Source organism: Ischnura elegans, chromosome 2 (genome assembly GCF_921293095.1).
Source record: "Ischnura elegans chromosome 2, ioIscEleg1.1, whole genome shotgun sequence".
NCBI lineage: Eukaryota > Metazoa > Arthropoda > Insecta > Odonata > Coenagrionidae > Ischnura > Ischnura elegans.
In genome coordinates, this window is record NC_060247.1 from 66273316 (window position 1) to 66291930 (window position 18615).

Below are 18615 nucleotides of genomic sequence, written 5' to 3' on the forward strand. Positions count from 1 at the left end.
GACTTTTCACAGTCTAGTACGGCGTTGCTAATACTAACCTAAAGAGACACTTGATACAAAAATTCTTGACCCCATGGACTCAAAATTAACTTTAGGCCATATGAAGTAGAGTCGGAATTGAAATCTTCGCCCCTTCTTAAGGACGAAATGTTTCTTTTTCTCGTAACATTTCACGAATCACTAAATATTTTCTACATTACACTTTCCAAATCCTTTGTGACCGGCATTGCATTATTCAAATGAATTGTATGTAAGACATGACGTGTTATTCAAATGTATTTTATGTAAATTTTTCAACGAAATTAGTATTCCCCTGAGAAGCAGTTTTGACATACGATTGCGATTTTCCAGGATCAGTGAAACTTAAACCCTTATTTAATGCTGCAGCAGTAAACTTTTTTCTTACAAAACAATAAAAATATATTTTTCCAATAGACGTATGGATATAAATAAACATTAAAATAAACCATAAAAATAAACCAAAAAACATTATAAATAAGCCATATCCTTTTCGTAGCCATAGACTTTTCAGAAAGGGGATGGTCGGGTTATATCGAATGCTTAATTATCCACCGATCTTCACCAATTTTAGGATTTATGACCTTTTTAACATTATAAGCAATCTTAGCCATGGAAAAAAGCGCTAGCACAACTATTTAAATATGATAAATACGGTATATATCTTGATTAGGAAGTGGCTACTTTTACGAGGAGCCAGCCATCTTGTTTGACAAAAGACGATCGAAAACAAATGATATAAATTAGTAATGGCAGGGAATGAGAGGGAAATTTCGATATTTTAATCTGCGGTGAACAAGGTAACGGGCCTGTTGAGTGAAACAGGGGTGCTGGGGTGGGACGGTACTCAGGCGGGATATGGGCAATTATGAGGGGAAATCTTTCGGTCTAGGGCACTCCTACGAAAAGAAATTTTGGAAGCCATTGATAAAACGATTCCCCGTTCCTTTTCTTACACCCCGTCCTACCCAACCCGCCCCGTTCCCATGTTCCGTTTGGGTACTCCTGCGAAAAAACATTATTATTTTGGTCTTCTTCTATTTAAAAATTAATTTAACCCTTAAGTAGGCGCGTGGGGTCTTTAAAGACCCCATGGGTGTAGCAAACGCAATATTTTATAACAAAAAATACTTTCGAAGTTGACCTTTTCAGTACCTTTTTAGGACACCTACATACAGCTGATATTAAAAATCCTCTATTTTTTAATGGATCAATTTCACACAAAATAATATTTTTAAGCATTTGGGTCTTTTTAGACCCCACGCGCCTACCAACTTTACAAATGTAGTGTACCAGGGACGCCAGGTGGTGCGTTCGTCTTCCTTGTACGCTACCCTCCTCTCATTTCTAACTTAAGTGCTGGTCATGAGATCCTTACTTAACCTAATAGTGGGTTCAAATTTAATTAAAATGTAAGCAATGTGACGCTACGAAGGCCTGCAACATTGAAGATGGAATGGTTAAGTTATATCCAGATCAAGTAGAATCTTGCGGAGTCAGAGGAACACCGCGCGCTCTTTCTCGTGTATTACAATTTATTCATGGAAGATTCAAAAGCGAGGAGGGATAAAATCAAACCGACACACTGTAGAAGATAGGTGCTTTACTTTGAAAGAATCCCCTCACCCCATCATTCCCTCCTAACCAAACGTAGGCTTTTAGATGACCCCCTCCTCCTCTGATTTAGTAAGGTAGTTTATGCTCGTACCCATAACTACTTCCTCTCTTACAGTGAAGAGAACGGTGCTTTGCAGGGGAAACACTTCTTGAGTGAACAAGAAAACTGTGACTGTAGTTGAAGCTTCCTCGGAGTAACTCGGGAACCCGCTGATTTTTCTTCTTCTATCCAGGGTATGTATATGAAGCGCTTGTTCATTTATGGTACTCTTGATTAGATTAAATAATATTGGCAATTTCCACAAAGAAATCTTTACTACGACCGATTTCGAAGTGATACTTCATCATCACAAAAGATTTATTTGTGGCAAATTGCCAGTATTATTTAATTATTTTATTTCACCACATCACGCCTGAAACGACTCTTTTTTACTCTTGATTAGACTCATTTCTTATTTGTGCTGTTTATTTGTTATCAGTTTCATACCGGCATCGAATTCGACACATATCCTAAAAATATTTGAGTTTGCCCTTCGCGGACAAGATGAATGAGCAAGAGGAAGGAGAAAGAAACCGCATCCTTGACCTTCTTCGGGATATCCCCTCCGAGGATGAAAGAGATTCTACTGCTTCGGAGGAAGAGGATCATCTTAGTGAGTCGGAACATGATACGGGGACAGAAGAAAGTGGTGCATCTGATGATGAGGTGTGTAGTGCCAACGACTCTCCCAATAGGTCATCCTCATTAGATTTTGTTGGAAAAGATAAGGTAACGCGTTGGAAAAAGCTTCCACCTTCACGCAGAGTTAGGACCCCACAAGTGAACATTGTGTCTAGTTCGTCGGGACCATTACAGCAGGCAAAAAATGCAAAAACCCCTATCGAATGCTACAGACTATTTTTAGATGATGCTACTGTAAGTAAAGTGACCATATGCACAAATATTTACATCTCCCAGATTGCTTTGCTATTCAGTAGAGATCGAGATGCAAAATTGACTGATGAAGAGGAGATGAAGGCTTTCATAGGTCTTCTTATTTTGTCAGGTTCCATTCGTTCTGGACATCAAAATATCCGTGATTTATGGGATAGAGACGGGTTTGGAATCGAAATATTTTATACTACAATGAGTATGAAAAGATTTTTGTTCCTATTGCGTTGCGTCCGCTTTGATGACGTAAAAGACAGACCACAAAGACGTGAGCATGAAAAATTCACTGCTTTCCGTAATTTTTTAAACTTTTACCTCTAACTGTGAAAAATATTACAATTTTAGAGAGCTAACTACAATTGATGAGCAATTGGTTCCATTTCGAGGTAAATGTCCCTTTCGTCAGTTCATCCCAAGCAAGCCGGCAAAATATGGGATTAAAGTTTTTACTTTGACGGATGCCAGATCGATGTACACAAAGACTATGGAAGTTTATCTTGGAAAACAACCAGTAGGACCTTTCCGCCTTTCAAATCGGCCATGCGATGTTGTGAAGCATTTAGCGAAAACAATGGCAGGCACTGGACAAAATATTACAGCTGAACTTTGGATCCCTTGGTACAAGACTTGTTAGAGAAAAGAATAATATACTTAGGTACCATGAGGAAAAACAAGGTTGAAATTCCGCCAGAATTATCTAACGCTAAGCAAAGAGCTGTAGAAACTAGCATTTTTGCCTTTCAGAAACACTTGACACTCTTATCTTACATTCCGAAGAAAAACCGGAACGTTATAATGCATTCTATGCATCATGATGCTTCAATTGACGACAGATCAGGAGAAATGCGTAAGCCTGAAATCATTACTGACTATAATTATACCAAGTCAGGAGTGGACACTGTAGACGAAATGTGTGCGACGTACAGCACTGCGAGACGTTGCAAACGTTGGCCATTAGTTATGTTTTTTAGGATTCTAAATATCGCAGGCATCAACGCGCAAGTAATTTATATGTCCAATAATGCCGAACGTAAGTTGGTTCGGCGGTTATTTCTGAGAGAGGTTGGTCGAGAACTCGTTCATGCACAGATTAGGAAAAGAGCAGCATGCAATTCTGTACCTAGATCTCTTCGTGAGAAAGTTTTGAAACTTTCAGGGTCAACATCTTCGGGGCACAGTGAGTTTGATGTGAAAATAAGAGCTAGGTGCACCATTTGCCCTAGAATATATGGACAAAAAAACAAACCAATTTTGCAGCCGCTGTTCAAAAACTATGTGTTTTAAACATATGAAAACTGTATGCCCTCATTGTTTTGATCATTTAAATGAAAATAATAAATGACTTACTTAAACATTTTCATTGTTTTTGAAATTATTGCTGTAACCCTCCATATTAGTACAGAGTGTAAAGTTTTATGTGCAGTATATAATTATATAAAGCCCTTCAAATTGCGATTTGAAAAAATATGTTCTAATAATTAAATAAATAAGAAAAAAATTGTTTACATATAACATAATTCTGAACAATTGATATTTTGATTTGAATACATCTTTAGTCGATAATGAACTACTCCCTAGATGTTAAAGTATGATATTCAGAGATAAAAAAGTGAACATAATTCGACATAAACATTTGCTATATAATAACAATATAAATTATTTCTTTCAAAAAAAATTATTAAAATAATGTCTTTAGAGAAACATATGTTACATTAAAATGTTATGTACCGTTTAAAACGTTTGTAAATGATAAAATACATGAGTTATGTACCCGCACATAGTGAAATAAGCAAATAGAAGAAAAGAGATCATATTAATTAGCTCAAATAATAGGAAATAATTAAAGGTACTTAAGTCGAATTATCCAACATTCAGCATCTATCGTAAAATATAGCAGTGTAAAATAAACAAATTTGGCGAAGTTATAAACAATTCCGCATGGGGTATTAAAAGACCCCACGCGCCCACTTACGTCACAAAGTGAGGTGCGCCTACTTAAGGGTTAACCAATTTAAAGGGAAAAATTTTTGATATAACATAGGAATTATTGAAATGAAAGAATTTAAAAGTTGAAATATTAAAAAGGTAAAACGTTAGAAAATGAAATGTCATACAGGGTATCGCTACTTAATATGCGATAGAAAATTTTTATAAAATGTTGCAGGTGGCCCATCGAAATGTTGGCGATACATAAACTCGTCTATGTGCTCAGCCAAAAGTTTGCTTCTCAAAAACTCAGTGTGGCGGCAGAATTTTTTGAGGCGCGACCAGCACCCCTCTACTGCATTGGTGCAGACTCCTTCGGCCCTTCTGCACTAATAAATTCTTTGGAATGGTTCAATTTTTTGTGGGTGAATCCAAGGTCTTCAATGCCATCATAAGCAGCCCAGCCATCCGTCCAGATAACGCTTCCTTTTTTCACATATTCTTGTATAATGGGAGGTATAGTGTTTTTGTCCCTTTTTATAACAATAACCCCCAATATTTGATCAGGATCAAAAATACCTAGAACCCACTTCCCTCTAACAAGTCTTCCACGATTGTATTTCCTTTTCGCCACCAAAGTCTCATCAATTTGGACGATGACACCTTCTCCTCCAAGTTGCTGTCGTGGCATATTAATAATTTTCCAAGATGCTATGTCCCTATAAATATAACTGTAATAATAGAATGGCTACAACATGCAGATTAGCTAGAACATAAGATGATGCATTACCTAAAAAATCGGTAGTCTTGTACCATACTATCTCTGCTTATTCCCGTCACTTTAGACGGGTCTCGTGAAGAATCGCGGCATACCCAAAACCATAAACAAATAAATATATACGTAATTACGCTGAAGAAAATCGAGGAAATACTAACTGTGAAACAACGTATAAAACAAATTTTAAAAAGAGGTGTGATGTGATGTTTATGCTGAAAATTAAATTTGTGCGATCATTGTGTTATAAACCTATGGCTAACTGCGTAAAAAATATGTATTTCGTGTCAACCATATCTAATTGCGGGAAAAACAGCGTAAAATTTCGCAAATTTTTATTTCTCGAAGCCTTTTTCCAGTGGAATTCCTTTCCTTTTACATGGTTGAAATTCCATACATCCTAAGAAACCCATAATTTCGTCATATTGGTTAGCCATTCATTTCATAGGCATCCCGCTATGAAATGAATATAGCATCTTATCCACAATCGGCACTAGAAAACTCAAAAATCAGGTCTTCCCTCGGTTTGAAAGAGAATTTAGGGACACCGCTTATTAGCTATTCCACCCGCGAATGGTATGAGAAAATCAATATTTTTTGGATATGGGAAATCGCAATCGTAACACCGCGGTTACGAAATCTGCAATTCACGTATGGAGCACGAACTCGCAGAAGTCAAGGTTGACCTGAATGTGACCTGGCATAACATGCATCTCCTCTTTTCCTCGATCGGCATCACAGTGATTCAAATGCAAATGATACCACGTGCAAAGCAAACCTTAACCAGGAGCTTCCGAATCCAAGCATTTTTATGAGTCACGCGATGCGGGAAACTGCAGGGTATGTCTCATGATATGAAGCAAAAACCCAAAGAGACACATCTGGATTGATGAATTCGTGTGCAAACGTGGTTCTTTCAGAAGATTCGTTTTGAGCCAAAAGCATTGGCGCTTTAATGCATTAGAAGACATGAATTTGAAAGAGAATCTAGTCGAGTGCACAAAAAAATTCCACTGCATCAGAAACGCTATGAAGGGAAATGGAAGGATAATAAGATTACGTAATACAATTAAAAATCCTAGTGGTCACCAATGGGCACTGTGAACGGGTTTTTGATGCACCTTAAGCATTGATAATTTATAAAATTTATACGCAATGTCTATATCTGTAGAATGTTTCCCGAGAATTGCGTAACGCTTCGAAAAGAAAGGCAAAAAAAGATATCCTATTGTGTGCCCCCACACTCTCCATCTTTAAATTATCTTCGTATAATTTCATATACTTGAGTTTTAAATTTTAAACCTATTTTTTGGCAGTTTATATGTTATTTAAGGATGGAGATAAAAGATGTACTTAAATTCAGTGGAATCTTAAAAAAAAGTCTCTCGATTTTCCATCTGCTCCCATTCTCCTCGGGTCTTTTCTAATTTCGTCTTTCCAGCGGAGCCGAGGTCGTCCCTAAGATCGCTTTCCTCTTGAAATGACTTCCGACACCGCTCTTCTTGTATCATTTTCTCATCTCCACGTGTAAACAGCCCCCTTAAGATTAAGTCTTCTTTTGGCTTGTGCAATTATATCTGGCCCCTTACTTAATTTCCTTTGCTCGTTATGGGTTCGGATTCTCCACTTTGTCTTCGTTTATGGTACCATAGGTGCAATTAAAATTTTTATTTTCTTGAACCAGCAGCTTTGTTTTCTGTCCGTTTAGACATTGTCCACATTTTACGCCCATACAGGACAACTCGTTGTAAGATGGTCTTGCAGATCCGCAGTTTAGTTTTTCTAGAACAAGAGTTGCTTTTTGAAAAAGCGTTTGAAGCCAAGTTGGAATTCCTGGACACATCCTTGCCACTACAATCCCACCAGAGATAACGTTGTGACATTATTACGTCAAAACTGCGAATAGAGGACAAAACACATCTATAATAACAACATGGGATCGAGATTTGTTGGAAGATTTTAAAAAATGTCGAAAGAAGAACCCTAGTGTATACACCCGCTATTGCCCCCAACCTCATCATCGCTCAACTCTTTCATCATTTCATCCAACGACCGGTGTACCGTCGGAAAAGGAACGGTTCGCGTCTTGGGACGACCGGAGGCAGGGTCTCCACCACAGCTCCGACGAGAGCCTCGTTATCCTCCCAACCCATTTGTGTGACGCCTTCATAACCCGACCTCAAAATTCCCAACTTCCGGACCTACTCAACGTCAAACTGGGATGTTTATTTCTTGGCCTTCCCACAGCCCGCTTGAGGCGCCTGGAAAAGTTTCCTCGCGAGCGGACCCTTCAATGGAGGATATAACAGCGGGAGGCAGCAGCAAAAGATGATCATCACCACAGTCTGCGAAGACGTCCAAACTGCAAGCAACTGTGAGTCATACATTTGGAATTTTAACAATACAGGAACACCAATCTATCCCTCACAAACTTCAATACCAGTACCAACTTATGTAGTTTGCGATGCAAATATTTCACATGGAAGTTTCCCAAAGTCCTAACTCTTAAAAATAGCAAAAAGTATTAAATCAGTATAGATATCACCAAACTCCACACAGAGCCGCTGGCACACATTCAGAATTTCGCGCGTAGCGGAAGTCGAAATATATTCTTCGCAAACTAAAATAATTTTCTTCTACTTCAGTAGTTTACAATGCAAATTCTGCACATGGAAATTCTTATATACCTAGGGTGAAAAAATTCAGAGAATACTAAATAGCATAGGTCCTTCTCAATGATTCTCGTAGTTAAGAATTTCAACACAATGCGAGTTATGCCTTCAACGAGCACAGAAAGCCACAGCCTCCGTAAACATTACTTACCTTAGGTACCGACTGCAGAAGTTTTTAATGCAAATGCTGAACTTGGAACTTTCTGGGCTCTAGACCTTTAGGCGCAATTATGTACATCGTAAAGCGGTGGCCTAAATGCACACGACTGCATGGCATGCATTTGGAATTCTTAGAGAACAAAGAGAAGACATACATGTTTCGTTAACTTAAATAAAAATACAAACTTCAAATGTTTTTATGCAAATTTTTTTACGTCGAATGCTCTCTAACTCTGAACTGAAAAATCCATTAACACTGAAATGGCAAAGGTAAAGATATGCACACAGACAACTCAACGCCATACTAATGCAAGCCATGCATTTCGAATTCTGAGAGAACATACAAGAAGCCGTCATAAATTATCGGCGGCTATAATTATCATCATTATTAAATTATCATTAAACACCTATAATACAAAATTTGTAGGTCATAAATGAAAATATTGCAAATTGAAATTTCTAGACAAAAAACATAATTCCAAGAGTAAGGGTCCCTTTAAACTTAGCACTGAGGTGGGCAAACTTCATAATACTGCGAAACAGTGGAAGCTGGTGGTAATTTATCTAGGGTGTGCATTACAGCAGATATGGGATGATTTAATTATATTATGTTAATCCTAATCCATGAGCATCATATTTCGTCGTAATAGAATGCATAGCAAGCAAAACATTTTTCTGGTACATTCTACCCTAAAAATTGCATGAAAGGAAATAATATTAGCATACTAATGGAAATAATTATTCTAAACACACCTTTACAAGTGATGTTAGATGAATTTCATTCTCCTTTCCTTCTTCTGAGCGAACTTGTCAATCACCTTGTCATTGAAACCTTAGATACCATCCAGGAACTTTTTTCAATTGACAACATCGCCAAAGCACTGAGCCTGTCCTCGTCCATCTTGCTACGTAAAAATGTTTCAACACGCTTAAGGGTTGGAAAAACACCTCTCTGCTTCACTGGTTGTAATCGGAATTGTCACCAGAATTTTCAGTAGTTTATTTCTTTCACTGAATGTGCTTTGAATGTTATTGTCAACAATGAATCCTAGTAGAGCAACGACACTAGAGACTTTCCGGAAGTCCTCGCGCATGTAAATTATTGTTTCAAAATGAGTTACACCCTAAGAGGAAGTAGTGTAGAAAACGGCCATACAGATGGCTCTGTTGCAGACGGACTAGGATCCTGGGCACAGGTAGTGTAAGTGGCGGCTACACCACTACACTACCTGCGAGTCAGTCACCAAAAATATGCGCGTGCGCACTCGCATCGTTTTGAGTCTGCTCCCATCGCCCCTTTGAACAGCACATACCCCCCCGCTTACTTCGTCCCGCCCGAGCACCTATATGCGATCGCATAAACCGAATATGCGACCGGCGCGATGCCACGGGATCGCACATTTGTAGAGCGGTGAATTCGAATAGGAGATAGCTGTATCGTTCGGAGGCTCATGTTTCTTACATTTGTAGACAGGATTTTTATCCTTCTCGTTACAAAGGAATAGTTTCCTTTTAAAATTCATTCATCTTTGGGTGTGCACTTGCTAACATGCGTACACGCACGCGCCGCCACTGCTGCGAAAAATCATTCGGAAATCTTACAGTACGTTTAGAAAAATATTCTTCGTAAGCTTAAACATCAGAGTCAACTCATTGGATTTTCAACTCAGCAGTTGCACATGGAAATCCCTTAATGATCCTGAAAAGAAAATCCATACACACTAAAGTAACATAGATACACAAAAGAGGACAAACTGAACCCATCAAATTCACAACTTAAGAGCACAGGAAACCTTGATACATTCTTCAAAGCTTAATTAAATTAAATAACTTAAAATTTTTGAATCACTTTAGAGGGAAAAACTATTTTAAAATAAAAATAGCGAAGACATTGCACTGGAAATAGAGAGCCTTTACTATGCGAAAACGATTCATTGAGAAATTTTGTCACTATGCTTTACGCAATATATTTTTAAACTTCTGTTAATTTTTTTACTTACTTCATTTATACAACAAGTACAGTTGGATACACAAATCAATAGAAATACAGGTTCAATTTACACAAAAATTCAAGCCTAAGTAGCCTACTATAATTGAAGTACCTAACACTTCCTTGTTGATTGTTGTAAAATTATGCGAATTGTCATATTTTCAATACTTATAATGCAATCACTAAATATGCCAAATTGGAAAGAAATCAGAGATGGCGTGGTTGAAAATACATATTACTGCATTACATTGAGTTAACATGGATTGGCCCACATATAATATCGATACGAGTTGGTTGCTTTTCTAAGATTTTAGAATTCGCTCGGTGATAGTGTGACAATGATGCATTCCAGCAAATTCTAGATTCAGAGGAAAAATATGCAAGAGCGCGCATACAGAGGAACATAAGCCTAGGCCAACATCGAAAATCCATCATCCGTGTTTAAATGGGAATCGATGCAGTGAAAATGTAAATACTAATAGTCGGATATTTTCAAATCCTGTTACTTCCCTTCGTGTGTGAGAAAAATAGTGAACACATAATGGAATTGAAATTTACAATTCTACAACAGATTGAAAACATTGCCTATAGTCGTTCTAGCTCAATTAGAACAATCGAACTCATCACGTGATCTCGGATATTATTATTTCAAACCTGGTCCCTCTCATAAAAGCTGATGAGTGCCCTCTGACATTATGGTAAGTATGGACAGAGGTGGATCCAGAGAAAGCCATTCCTTGCTATTGAAAATATTGAGAATAAATATATTACTCTGCATTCATATACATTCATCAATACATATTCATTGGACATTTTTGAGAATTGATAAATATCATTTGGCCACATAAATCAGTCAGCCGGCCTCGGTAGCGCAGGGTTAAGTCCTCCCCTGCCAAACCTATGGTCGCGGGTTCGAGTCCCGCCAGGGCATGGGTGTTTTTAACTGTGTTGTCCAATTATGTTAAAATGATCGTCATTGGGGAAACCTGAGATCACCAAAGACATTATTATTATAAACTTCGAAGGGCCAGACTGGAGCCTCCCATGCAATATCCTCCACCTGTGTAGTCTCCTTGGGAATAAAAGTAGAGTTTTGGGATGGAACGTCGACGGAAGCGCATCATGTAGTGGCGACAAAAGCAGAAGTCCAGTATGGGGCCACTGGACGTCCCCACTGCAGCGCTGCTGCGCTAAACGAGTCCTTGTCCTCGACCTTGGCTCACGCGACCCACACGCTCCAAAATGTATTCCGAATAAACTCCAAAACGCTGCCGCATCTCCTGTTTGCGAATCTCGTGTCTGAGCCGGATATAGCGCAACAAAGCGACGTGCACCCGCAACTTCTTTTTGTTTTTCGCAGTTGACAGTGAATGGGCCAGCCGATAAAATGGGACAGCGACACCAGTATTCCAGCTTGTCCTATTTTTTAGCGAGTCGGAAATTTCAAGGTAGAGCTAAAATCTCCGTTGTATTGGAAATTTCGAACAACGCCAGAGGCCTTCAAGAAGACTGCACTTTTTCTTCACCAAGGATAGATCGTTCTGTAAAATAATTTCAAATACATTGCGCTATCCTTAGCACTGAATGAGGACCAAATTATGCACTAAATATTTCCAAATATTCAAGTACCTGCGAGTAAAAAATTCCTCTAATATCCACTTGCTCTACACACATCTTCTCAGTAAAGATTCTCCCAAAACTTCATCGACTAAGCACGCTACGAAAACAACTAAACCGTAAGCGAGAAAGAAATAATAGGCTTGCAACCCTACAACACACTAAACCGTTACTTTCCCAACTAACATCATAACTCGACCATTTGATTGCGATCACGTTCGTTACTTATAACCAGACTCATGAAACTGCATTGCATTCAGTCAGAGTAGCCTGTTCAAAAAAATAAATGAAAGACAAGCAACTGACTAAGGTATATTTAACAACACTGAAAAGAAGCACCTTCAAAACTTAATATAGCTTATATGATTGTCAATAAATATCATGAAATTAATTTGGCGTAACTAGAAATTCGTGCTAATTTATATTCCAGTCTCAATTCTCAAGCATTCGCACTCAAGCATCGCGAGGCCTGTTTTGGGTTTATCGCATACAGAGAAGAACTTTTGAAAAAAAATCTAAGGAGGTGTCCTTTAGTTACCTAAACTCTTGGAATTAATTGCTTTTTTTCCAACGAAGTCCACGAAATAATGCTAGTAGTAGGAACTTAGAAGAAATTACCTCCTGCCATGCACCACGTTTAAGAAAAAATCTTAAGACCTAATTAAATAGCTCACTGCTGGTCATTAGGTCTTCTTTAAGGAGAGAGATGCGCGCTAAACTCATGCTCATCGCGATACCCCCAACGTACAAGTTTTCCCTTGGCTTGCGAACTCGCTGATAGTTCCGCTCGCACACTGTGTCGTGCAGATTAATTCAATTTTTAAAAATTATGAAGAGAGGCCAAGGTTAACGTCTATAGCGACATTTTTTCGAGCGCGCACAATCATACTTTGGTGAAGCTTCACACATTTCAAAAGGTTATTTTCAAAAAAAAAAAAAGACAAGGAATTTCCAACTTATAATAAAAGATCAACAACTACATTTCTGATTTTAAGGTCAAATGTGATACCCTGAAAATAACTATTTTAGACCCGAAGAAGCTTTACACGCGCAAACCGTATTATAATTCATTGAGGATTACTCGATGTTATCCTGTACGCCACTACACCCTCAGATGTTATTTACATCCCATACGTACACATATTTCTTATGTAATCCCGCATACGGACTCCTCAAGGCTCTTAATACCGCACTCACGGCGAAAATAGAATATAAGATCCTTTAAATTTCTGACCTCCGTTAAATAATTTCACGGTCTCAGCCACTGCACTGCCCCTTAACTCCCAAAAATCCAGGAAATAGGTGATCTAACGGTCTAGCTCGCTCTGGCCAGAGGAGAGAGGTGATTAATTAGGACGCGACTCGGTGGAAGACTACACTCGAGGTTTTATTTTTTTAAGTCTGCATAGTAGTTTGGCGTATGCACCGGCTAGATAGAGGGGGATTTGCCTCTTCCAGCAACTAAAATCCCACCACGTGGGACCAAAACCGTCCATTCGTCTTCCTAGGCCCCCCTTCGCATCAGAGCACGAGAAAAACGTGGGAATATTATCCGGGGACTGTACGATGTCCTGCATTTCCTAATAGCAACGCAATCTCCCCAAATGGAATCAAAATATATAGCATTCACGGTATTTAGCTCAGCCGTGAGCATCCCAAACTTAAACCCGCGCTATATTTCGCAAATATAAATGGAGCTCTGGGAATCTGGACTCAAGTGCATATGTTTCAAGGATATTAAGCTGGCAGCGAGCTTCGGTGGTCATTTCAATCCATTATGACAATGGCGGTTCGTGGAATGAGGAAATTCGGGAATTAGCAGGGAGAGAGAGATCTAATACGACCGCAAAAGTTTGAAGATTCATTTCTGATGATACAATTTATTATAGTGCAGAAGCATCATCCTCAATCTTCTCTCCACTTCATCAGCACCCCTACCTCGAAACACTTTTCTCCATTTAAATTCTTCAGGGTGTGAAAATCTGTAATCTTGGAGACGTAAATATTGAACTACATGACGTAGTTCAAAAATTCCAATTAGTACGTACCATTGGTGTTGTCACACTCAATCAGCTAAGCGGTTTCAAAACGGTTTATCAACTTAATTCCTAAACACACATTTAACCAATTGCTACATGGGTAACGAATATCACTGATGATTAGGTAAAACTTTTCTATTGTTTGTTATTGAGAATGATAAACACAAATGTACATGAGATAATCATTTTCCAATCCTTTCCTAATTCAACGATTGACAAGGTAAGTCCTACAAGTGTCGCGACCAAATCTCGTTCAGATTTTGCTAGGTGATAGGAAATGATACCCATGAGGTATATTTATGGTTTTAGCTGCCAACGCTCAATACTTATTGAGATATTAGCGACTTATAGTACCAGGAAAATATTGAATTTGTGCAACCCGCAGCGCGCCATTAGTCCCACATCCTCTGTTGATAGTATGACGACCACAGGCACTGCACTGTTGTTCGGTGTGTTGCATTAATTTAGGCGTTACCCTTTTACTTTCGTTCGCTAATAGGTATCTCGAAAAGAATGGAGCGTTGAGAGCTGAAACAATACCACACCTCATGGGTATCGATTTCCAATTACCTCAGCAAAATTTCAACGAGATCAAGGGGTGACACTTGAGGGACTCTCCTTGTGAGACAAGCTCATATTTTCTGACGTAAACAACTTACTTTCAATTAGCTTACACCACGATCAGAACTCGGATTGACGTATGATACCTTACACTACATAGTCAGTAGCGGGAAGCAAATTCATAGATATTATTTCCAATAGAAAACTATTCTACACGTCCCATCATCTCGAATGCATCTTGTTCATAATAGGAGGCACAGCCTAACGGATAGGGTGTGTGGTTTGTGACCGAATGGTTGCGGGATGAAATTGAGGGTGAAACCTTCGCAAACTAATTTGTGATAATATCGAATGTTTACATTTCTATTTTTATACAATGATGAGTTTTATTGTGTTGTTGATCTTCTTTAAGAAATTCAATATCAATAAATGGTGATCGATGCGAGATTTATATTTTCTTCTTTACCGGGTCACAGCAAGTTGGCGAGAGTACAGAAAAAGATAAATGCAGGAGTCATGACAGTTGGCAGTTTGGTGCCGTCTAGAAGAAACTCGGCAATTGTCATTACATTGTTGCATTACATTAGATAACGGTCGCATCATCAAACGCCACATCAATCAGCTGAGTGTCACCTTGGTTCCGAAAAAACAAGTATCGTTCGCTCCTTCGTTTCCACTGCACACAATGGATGTGTCATCCTAAGCAGAAGCTTCAGGGGTGCCTCCTGATCGTCAATTACCCCCAACCCACCAATCGCTGCTGGCGCTGTCTCTTTCGCAAGTGGTTCGACCGACTATGTCTCCTTCGGCCAGTAACCTCCTCCCCCACCCTGCCAGGAACCGGCAGAAACCGGCCTACGAGTATCTTAAGGAATATGCTGTCTTAAAATAAGTGGGGAAAACTAATGTGATTATATGTCTATGTTACGGATGCTTACATTTCTATATTTACATAGCGATAAGTATTGCGGTGTTGTTGATCTTCTTGAAGAAATTAAATAGTAATAAATGGTGATCGATGCGATAATTTTATTTTCTTCTATGGCGGCCGTTAGCCACAACACATACCCACACCAAAAATTGATTAGTATCAATGAGTGAGCAGATAAAACTCTTTTAACCACACCTTCAAGGAAGATCCGAGATTTAAAATTCAAACGACTTTTGCTCAACAATGGCAATCCTCCTTAGTGTAGACAGGGGTAGCCGAAAATATTTTTAAGGGGATCCTTTTCAAAATAATTTGACTCCTTAAAAGTACTACCTCAAACGTTGGATTAATACAAAATAAGAAATACTGCAATGAAGGTCCATCTCGAATGCTACTCTCAATACGCGCATAATTTTATTTAGTTAAGAATATCGTTTATCTTTTATTATATACAATATTATCCTTCCATCGTAACAGTAACAAAAATATCCCCGCTTGCACGAGGAACTGTTCGGAGCATTAAAAATAATAGCAGTAAGCGTAATAAAATATGTGATAATCCGCCAAAATAATGCAGCAGCTGCAATGTCGAGAATCATAGCGTGGTAGAAATGAGCCAACAATACATTTAACTCCTAGTCTCGGGTATAAAGAACATATTTTTTTAAACTTTATAACTAAGCAAATATGAGGGGGGAAAAACAACAATATCGTCGAAGTAACACGCTTATGATACGCAATACGACTCAAAAACATGTTCATTTTTATGAACCTGAATGGACGAGACATTCTACAGCACTATTTCAAGCCATGAGCATTTAAAAATTCTACCTATTCGAATTAATGCAACATAGTTCACACAAAGCTACAATTCATAAAAACGTGAAACTGCTACGGCATCCATAATGCAAACATAAATTTCAGAGGAAACGCAGAAGGTAGGTTAAAACCCTGATAAACTTCCATTTTAGCCAGCGTCTTTCAGCATGAGCAGCCAAATTGCATACGATATGCATGAGAGAGTCAAGCCTGCTCCATGCTTTCCTTTCTACATTTTATGCCGCCATGGAGAACTTCATGAAGTTCACAATTTCTACTCTCTTTTATGAGAAACGAGAAACACAGACGCATTCGTTCGTCCTCGGATTTATTATTATAGAAGCTAGCAGACGAAGTCTCATATGAATATTTCTTCTCTGTCACCCCATAAGTGATGCTTATTTGATTCGCCTTCCGCGCTCATAAAAGCATGATATGCACGAACCATGAGACGCCAAAAATGATGAAATAAAAGAATCACGACAAATATCCCGCGCGAGCTGAAGGTGGAAAAATTCGCATACAAATAGCAACCAAATATTCCCGCTACTAAAAGGAAATGGCCAGGGCGAAAAAATCACAATGCAGAGTGTGAAAATAGGAAAAAATCTACGGGAAAAATCTAACAGTCGTGCGAATCAATAACTATGACTAGTTAACTTGGGCTAACGACGATTAACGACGAAATGGGCTACGAAAACATAATTCTCGTATATTTAGGAGAGAATAAACTCGTAAATATTTTGCATAGAATGCATCTGATACGCAAGGCACTACGGATAACGTATTTATTTTCAGGACGAGAAGCATTATAAAAACTTCGAGATAAAGCCAAAGGTTTGGTAAGAGCCAATTGAGTTTCATCAGGGTATAATAGGTGTTTGCAATATCTTATACTCTTAGTCTACTTTCATTTCAGTTATAATTCAAAAGGTTTTATGGTATTTTTAATCTTGGAAATAAAGCAAAATTACATTCAAAGGAGGAGTTCTACATGTAATAAATGTTCAATTCCTAATGTTTCTAATGACAGAGGACATATTACAGACCTAGTGCCAAAGAGAGTACTTCAAAACGAAATTTGCTTATGCACGGCACCTCAGATATGATGCACAAATATTTAAATCTTTGGATATATTGCTGAGAAAAATAAGAGTAATGCCAAGGCAAGGATAGAGCTTTCATTCCCGTTTTTCTTGATAATGTAAAAAAAATGTATGTGTCTTCGAATAATACAATCGTTTATTATAGGCAGTATTACATCGTCGTTAACGTTAGTATCTTGGAATCACGCCATACAATATGATACTTCAAGAGAAATTAATCAGAGAAACGAGGTGTTAAAATTAATTCTCCATCAATATTTATTGGAGTAAAAATCTGTGGCATCAGTTTCTTCACCTACCACGGCTATAGGTCCAACCAATTATAATTCCTCAACACTACTAAAAAGGATGCAATAATAATAAATACAAATTCCACCAGTACCTTTCAATCTTCTGACTGACTTTCAATCTCCTACAACAAGGATATCGAGACTAGAAATTTACACACAGAAAAATCACCTCCATTCATCACGGGCACATAAAACTCTCATTTCATTTAAGGGTTGGTTCACGTAGAACGCCGGTTGCCAGCGCCTACGGCTCGGCGCCGATAAGCGCGAATAGGGGCGGGCAAACGTTTGCGTTGTTTCATATGTGTCTGTTCACAGACAAAGCTTTTTCCGACTTGTCGTCGCCGGCTGTAAGCGCCTACCGACTAACCAAAATGTTTGAAACATTATTTCCAGCGCCTACAACGCCGGCAGACCTCAACGCCTACAACCCTAATTTGACCCCTAATACAGACCTTCCGCTGTTAACGTCCTCTATTGAGTACTGAAAAACCGATAAAGAGGTAGCAGAGAATGGGCTCTGTAAAATGGATGTGGTATCTCTACTCGGAGCAAGTGGCATTCGCGTTTGTCGACAATAGTTTTGGACAAAAGATAAAAGCAACGATGGCTAGAAATGAGTGAGACCAGTTAAAAAAGAAGACTTTTTTGCTGATAGGGAATTAAAGCTTGCTCTAATGCCTTGCTTAAACAGAACATTATTCAGAAAAGGATATGAATTGTTTTAGTATCTCCTCTCTTTCTAAACTTTTTAAGGCAGTTGGCAAAATACAGAAATTTATTAATAATGATCCCAAAATATGCAGCGAAAGTCGGCATTACGTAAAACTGTAATGGTTTAAAGGTCATAATGACATGGCTAGAAAGGGAGTGAAATTGAATAAGAATATCAATACATGTTTAATGTAAGACGATCAACAACATTTCCTTTTCCAACATTATCATATTGGAACACAAGAATTTCTTGACCTTTCATAGCGAACTTGTCTAAGCCATTACCTGCATCAATCAAACCCACAAATTTAAGGAAATGCCCGTTTAAAACAACTCTTCTGCATACCATTTGTTCCATTTTAAAACATCTCATTTGCTCTTCTTGTCCTTGAATCATTCAATGAAAATAAGTATTTTCCAAAATATCTTTTGCTCTTTGTTTAAATCCTT